General features: G+C 36.6%; 1 non-coding gene across 1 annotated transcript; it reads right to left on the bottom strand.

Moving 5' to 3' along the window:
- Positions 1 to 567: 567 nt before the first annotated feature.
- Positions 568 to 674, bottom strand: LOC130026241 (U6 spliceosomal RNA). The gene has a single exon (XR_008792852.1). It is a non-coding gene; the product is annotated as a U6 spliceosomal RNA (small nuclear RNA).
- Between the last annotated feature and the right edge of the window lie 6590 nt (positions 675 to 7264).

The following is a 7264-nucleotide window of genomic DNA, read 5'->3' as shown; positions in this document are numbered from 1 at the left end:
AAGCCATGTCCAGGTCTATAAGTCCTTTCTCTTCTATTTCTTCTTTCAAAACCAGTATTTCCTTGCTGGGTTTTGTTCTTGTTGATCTATCTAGAGGTGATAGGGCGATGTTGAAGTCTCCAGCTACTATTATGTTGCTAGCAATGTCCTCCTTAAAATTTGTTAGCAGTTGTTATATGTATTTAGCTGTTCCCTTGTTACAGATCAATTAACGTAATGTACCATATCAAAAAAGGAAATATAAAAAAGCATATAGTTATGTCAACAGATGCGTATTACATGATTCAACTTCCATTTATGAGAAAAAAACCCTCTGAATAAATTGGTCATAAAAAAACATATGTCAGTATGATAAAGGTCACATATAACAAACCCTCAGTTAACACCATACTACAACATTTTTTCTTTTAGTTTTCTGGACATCTCTTCCATTGATTCTTTGAGTAGGTCCTTGAACATCCTCGGCATTTCGTCCCAGAGTTCTTTATCCTAGAGAGCATATTTGTAGGTGACCCAGGTTGACGGTTAGGGAATCTTTTCTTCTTGTAGTGGAGATTTGCATTGTTTAAAAATATGGAACACTTCACAAATTTGTGTGTCATCCTTGCACTGGGGCCATGCTAATCTTCTCTGTTTCGTTCCAATTTTAGTATATGTGCTGCCGAAGCAACCACTATGATCTCTTTATATAGTTTTGACATTGATTCCTTGACTGATATATGATATATATTTTTATGACAGTAAACTGCCTTTTCTTTTTCTTTTATAAACGTTTGGCTCTGCTCTGTGCTTTCTCCTGGTTCTGCACATAGGAATCATTCTTGGCAGGCCTTACAAGTCCATATGCTATGCCGGGGTTTGAACCTGGTTTGACTGCATGCAAAGCAAGTGCCTGACCTGCTCTATACCTTTCTGGCCCATGTCATGATTTTAATTTTTGTGGTAATCTTTCACTGATCAAACGTTTTTTCATTTGATACAGTTCCATGTATTTATTTTTGCTTTTGTTTTTTTGTTGTCATCAGCAAATACATCTCTGAGTCTGATATCAAGGAGCATATTTCTTTTTATTTTTCTATGTATTTTATGATTGGAGGCCTTATATGCAAATATTTATGTTACGTTAAGCAACTTTTGTGGAATTAAAATTATAGCATAACTTAATTTATTGCATGTTGCTGTCATGTTTCCCAACTTTTGTTGAAGAGTTTGTTTCCTTTCTCTAATGTATGGTTTATATACTATTTTTGTTTGTTTGCCTTTGGGCTGGAGCGATAGCGCAGGGGGTAGGGCATTTGCACACGACCAACCAGGCCAACCCAGGTTTGATTCCTCTGCCCCTCTTGGAGAGCCAAGCAAGCTGCCGAGACTCTCTCGCCCACACGGCAAAGCCTGGAAAGCTACATGTGATGTATTAGATATGACAAACACAGTAACAACATGTCTCACAATGTTACTGGACCTGCTCAAGCAAATTGATGAACAACAGGAAGACAGCGACAGTGACAGTGACAATGCTTTTGGGCATTAGCTGGCTGTGCTCAAGACTTACTCCTGGCTCTAGGCTCAGAGATTACACTAGGCTGAGTGTTGGGGATCATATGTGTTGGCAGGAATTAAACCCCAATCAGTAGCCTGGAAGGCAAGCTTTTTACTGTTGTACTATCTCTCTGGCCCTTGGTTTATATACTTTGTGGCAAATTAACTATCTTAATTATTGTCAGTTTATAGTATAGCTGGAAATCAGGTAGTTATAAAATTATATATCAATACTGCCATTTCTCTTGCACTCTTTCTGGGTTGCTTTGACTCTTCAGGGTCTCTTGTGCTTTAATAAAAATTTCAGATTTTTTTAATTTGCCTGAAATATTGCATTGGAATTTTGATAGGATTCTACTGAAAATGTAGATTGTTTAGGTTTTTCTGGCTATTTTACTAAATTGTATTCCTTCAATTTATGAATATCTTGTGTTTTTCCTTTTGTCTTTTTCTATTTCTTCAAATGTTTAATAGTTTAATGTTTACTAGTTTAAGTTTATTCTAGGGTATTTTATTATTTTTTTGATAAGATAGTAAGTGGGGTTGTATTATTTTCCTCTTTACTCCAGTTCATTACTTATGTGAATAAATTCAACATATTTTCATATTGATTTTGTATTCTTCCACTTTTCAATAATCCTTTATTTCTAAATAGAATTTTATGTGTAGTCATTAAAGCTTTCTATTCAAATTATTATCATATCACAAATAATAACAGTTTTAGTTCATATTTTCCAATTTTCTTTTATGTCTTCTCACCTAATTGCCCTAGTAGGACTTCTAAAACTGTTGATAACAGTAGTGATGAGAGTGGGTTTCTCTGTCTTGTTCCTGATTGTAGCAGCAAATATTGTATTATTTTTTTTACCATGTAGTATGGTGTTAACTGAGGGTTTGTTATATGTGACCTTTATCATACTGACATATGTTTTTTTATTACCAATTTATTCAGAGGGTTTTTTCTCATAAATGGAAGTTGAATCATGTAATACGCATCTGTTGACATAACTATATGCTTTTTATATTTCCTTTTTTGATATGGTACATTACGTTAATTGATCTGTAAAGTCATAATGAGATATCACCTCACACTTGTGATATGAATTCTATTAAAAAAGCAAATAAATACTGATAAGGATGTGGAATAAAAGGACTCATACACCAATGACAAGAATGTAAGTTTGTTCAAGGTCAATGGAAAATGGATGAAGATACCTTAATTCCTATGAACTGACTTGAAGGAACTGAAAATATGGATGTTAAATATGGATATTTTTACCATTATGCTTTTAGCAGCATTGTTCATAGTATTGCAGTTTTAGAAATAACTTAAGTGGCTCTCCACACAGAGGAACCTGAATATAAAGTTGTGTTCTATATACTCAAATGTAATAATGTTCAATTGTTTTGAAAAGATGAAATACTGCTTTTGAATACAAATGAAACTTGAAATGACCAAGTTAAACAAGATAAGATATTATAAATTGAAAGACAATTACATAACAGTTTCTTATAAAGAATATAAATAACCAAAACAAAGGAATGAAGAAGTCACAACAAAAATGATTGATTGACTTTGAAAATTGATAGGTAACTGAGGGGAAAATAATTCGGTTGAAAGAGAAAGGTAGAAGGGGTCAATCTGATCATGAGAATGTCACTAAGAACTAAAGGTTGGTGGAAGAGGAAGAGGTAAATTTAATATAAACATGGAAGTGTAAAGCTTCATTAGCACTGAAGCATTGTCCTCCCATTGCTCATTGATTTGCTCCAGTGGGCCTAGTAATGTCTCCATTGTGAGACTTGCTGTTAGTGTGTTTGGCATTTTGAATGCATCACGGGTAGCTTGCCAGACTTTGCTGTGCGGGCAAGATACTCTCGGTAGCTCTCTGAGAGGGTTGGAGGAATCGAACCCAGGTCGGCCAGGTCAGCCGCATGCAAGGCAAATGCCCTACCACTATGCTATTGCTCCAGTCCTACGCTATTGCTCATAAACATTGAAGCTTTTTTTAAAAAGGCTTCATTACTCCAGAATTTATATAATACTATAGGTCAATAGTTATCATTGAAATTTTAATTATAAATAGGATATAGGATAAAAAGAAAAATGTTGACCTGTAATTATATAAGATAACTTATTCTAAGCTTTTCCCCTTAAAATTGATATATTGTATGTTTTCTACAACATACATTATGTGTATTAATAAATGATCAGCATTTTTCTATGTGGGCGCTAACTTCCATGAGCTACTTCTACTTTTCGTATGTACAGTGATAATAGAGCTCTTGTTTCCCAGGGGATTTTGTAGTTAAAATTTTATTCTCTTACTTACCCTTTATTTTTGTTGCTAGTGGGTTGAGTAGCGCTAACTTCCATGAGCTACTTCTACTTTCTGTATGTACACTGATAACAGACAAGGTCTCCCAGAGGATTTTGTAGTTAAAATTTTATTTTCTTATCTACCCTTTATTTGGGTTGCTAGTAGGTTGACTTAAAAGTCCCATGCCCCAGCATTTCTGCTCTTAAAACTTCACCTAAGAATTGGACCTGGATCTTAAGATACAGTCAGGGGATCAGTTTTATTGGCAGAAATAAATCAGATCTGAGTTGAAGTATCTCCACCAATCAGTTGAGATGGAAATGTAGAGAAATAGGGGTTACTGAATTTTCATGGGCTCAGAAAGTCAGGTCTTCTTTTCTATGATTTTAGGACAAAACTATCTTTGACTTTCAATAACTAGAAGTAAGACATGGAGGAAAGTAGAAAAAAAGAGGAGTCTGGGTATTACATAGAAAAGGGAAAGGGTCAGGGACCTCGGACATATCAGAGATATAGAGTCAATGTATCTGTATATATCTAAACCACTGGAAGAGTCAACACAAAGTATGAGGCTCAAACTACAGTAAATAACCTTAAAAATGTTTTTGCTAAGGAGACAGGCTAAGAGTTTGGAGGAGGAAGGAATCTGGGAATATTGATGGAGGAATGCTGACACCGTGGGTGGGTTTGCAGTTGGTACTGCAATGACTGAAACTCAATTATAGATAGATTGGCAAATCATGGAGACTGGAAAAAGCAAACTGGTAGCAAACTCACAATGGAAAAGTGGTGGCTACTAGCTGAATATCTATATCCAAGGTGTATTTCTTAGAAGCAGCATATGACTGAACACCTCTAGTTATTTAATTAGAATATTTATTAAATTGGTCTGGAGCAATAGCACAGCGGGTAAGGCATTTGTCTTGCATGCAGCCAACATGGCCGACCTGAGTTCGATTTCTCCACCCCTCTCTGAGAGCCCGGCAAGCTACCGAGAGTATCTCGCCCGCATGGCAAAGCCTGGCAAGCTACCCATGATGTATTTTATATGCCAAACATAGTAACAAGACTCACAATGTTACTGGGCCCACTGGAGCAAATTCGTGAACAATGGAAGGACAGTGACAGTGTTTTATTATATTAAAATATTCAATAGCACAGTGGGTAAGGCGTTTGCCTTCCACACAACTGACCCGGGCGACCTGGGTGCAATTCCTCTGCCCTTCTCGGAGAGCCTGGCAAGCTACCGAGAGTATCTTGCCCCGACGGCAAAGCCTGACAAGCTACCCGTGACATATTCGATATACCAAACACAGTAACAAGTGTCACAATGGAGATGTTACTGGGCCTGCTCAAGAAAATCTATGAACAACAGGAGGACAGTGCTACTGTGACAGTTATTGTTGATATATTTGGCTTTAAATACATTCTCTACCATATAGAGAAGTTCTCTACTATATAGGAAAATTTCCTTTCCCCCTTTATCCCAGATAATCTTTTCTATCCTTCTCACTGCTTTGGATTTATTAGAATGCTCTTTTATGATTCAAAACTCCATTAGTTTTACACGTTTTTCAATTCTTCATTTTGTGTTCTTTCAGATATCGCTGTCCCTGTCCTCCCGTTGTTCATCTATTTGCTCGAGTGGGCCCAGTAACATCTCCATTGTGACACTTGTTGCTGTGTTTGGCATATCAAGTACATCATGGGTAGCTTGCCAAGCTTTGCCCTGGGGGTGAAATACTCTCGGTAGCTTGCTGGGCTCTCCAAGAGGGGCAGAGGAATTGAACCTAGGTCAGCCAAGTCGGCCACATGCAAGGCAAACACCTTACCTGCTGTGCTATAGCTCCATCCGTTCAGATATGACAAAATGAATTTATGTCTTTTAACATCTAGACTGGAATATTTACCATTTTAAAAAAATTTGATAAAGTAAGAATACTAAGTTTCCTTTACTCTTCTTACCTTTTTTGTTCAGTTTTATCGGGTTTTGTATTCCATCTATAGACTACTCTCGCAGGTTGATTTAATATAATAAGGGCCCATCTATATTTATTCATATGCTTACTCTTCCTGTTTTTCTTGCATTACAATGGTTCCACCTTGAGATTGTTTATGTTCATCCTGAAGGACTCACTTTTATAATTCTTTAAGAGCCAGTCTGCTGGTGAAACACTGCTTGGTTTGGTTGGGTTGGTTGAAACACAATCTCTTATTTTGGTTTCTATTATTAAAGTTCATACTTATTTATGGGCTGAAGCGATAGCATAGCAGGTAGGGCGTTTACCTTGCACACGGACTACCCGGGTTTGACTCCTCTGTCCCTCTAAGAGAGCCTGGCAAACTACTGAGAGTATCCCACCTGCCCGGCAGAGCCTGGCAAGCTACCCGTGGTGTATTGGATATGCCAAAAACAGTAAAAACAAGTCTTACAATGGAGATGTTACTGGTGCCTCCTTGAGCAAATCGAGAAACAATGGGACGACAGTGCTACTTATTTACTTTTCAAGAGTGTAAATGTTTATGTATTTTAGGGGTTCCCTGCTTCCATGTAATGGCTGCCACAAAAAGCCAGTATATATCTATTACAAGTTCATTGGAATTTTTTAACTTGCATACCCTACTCCCTCATCTTGGTAATCATAATTCTGAGGTCAGAGTGTAAGGACTTGTTCAATTTTGAGTTTTATTCAAAATTTTTCCTTGTTTTGTTTCTGTATATCATTGGATATTTGTCTTTGTCTTTCTATTTTGACATATATTAAGTAACCTAGCATGATGCTCTCCATTTTAATTCATAGTGTAGTAAAAGGCAACAGTTCATCATTTTGATAGCTGAGTGGTGTTCCTTTCTGTAGATCAATAACATCATTATGCACTCATCTGTCTTGGGAATTGGGTTATTTTCCAAAATCTTTTATAATATTTATAAGTTTTCCTGCAATGAATGGAACTGTGAACATATATTGGAATGTTGTATGCATAATATCTGATTATCAAGTTACTAAAAATTACAGTGCTTCAAAACAGAATTAAAATGTTGGATTAAATGTTAGTTTATATGCTAGATTCTTCCTTCCTTCCTTCCTTCCTTCCTTCCTTCCTTCCTTCCTTCCTTCCTTCCTTCCTTCCTTCCTTGCTTCCTTCCTTCCTTCTTTCCTTCCTCCCTTCCTCCCTTCCACCCTCCCTCCTTCCCTCCCTCCCTCCCTTGCTCCCACCTTCCCTTCCTACATTCTTCCCTAGGGTTAGAAATGATGAGAATTTCTTCAAATTTTTTGGCATATTTTAAAAATGAATGAATTAGCAATGTTACTATTATTTTGCAGTTGGGCTTGAACCTAGTGCTTTACACATGAAAGACTAAGCTATATCAGGGATTGAATTTGTACTAGTTATATATGCAA

This window comes from Sorex fumeus, unplaced genomic scaffold (genome assembly GCF_029834395.1).
Source record: "Sorex fumeus unplaced genomic scaffold, SorFum_2.1 ptg000033l, whole genome shotgun sequence".
NCBI classification, from domain to species: Eukaryota; Metazoa; Chordata; class Mammalia; order Eulipotyphla; family Soricidae; genus Sorex; species Sorex fumeus.
Note: the sequence above shows the minus strand (reverse complement) of the source record. Positions and strands in the feature narration are given on the sequence as shown.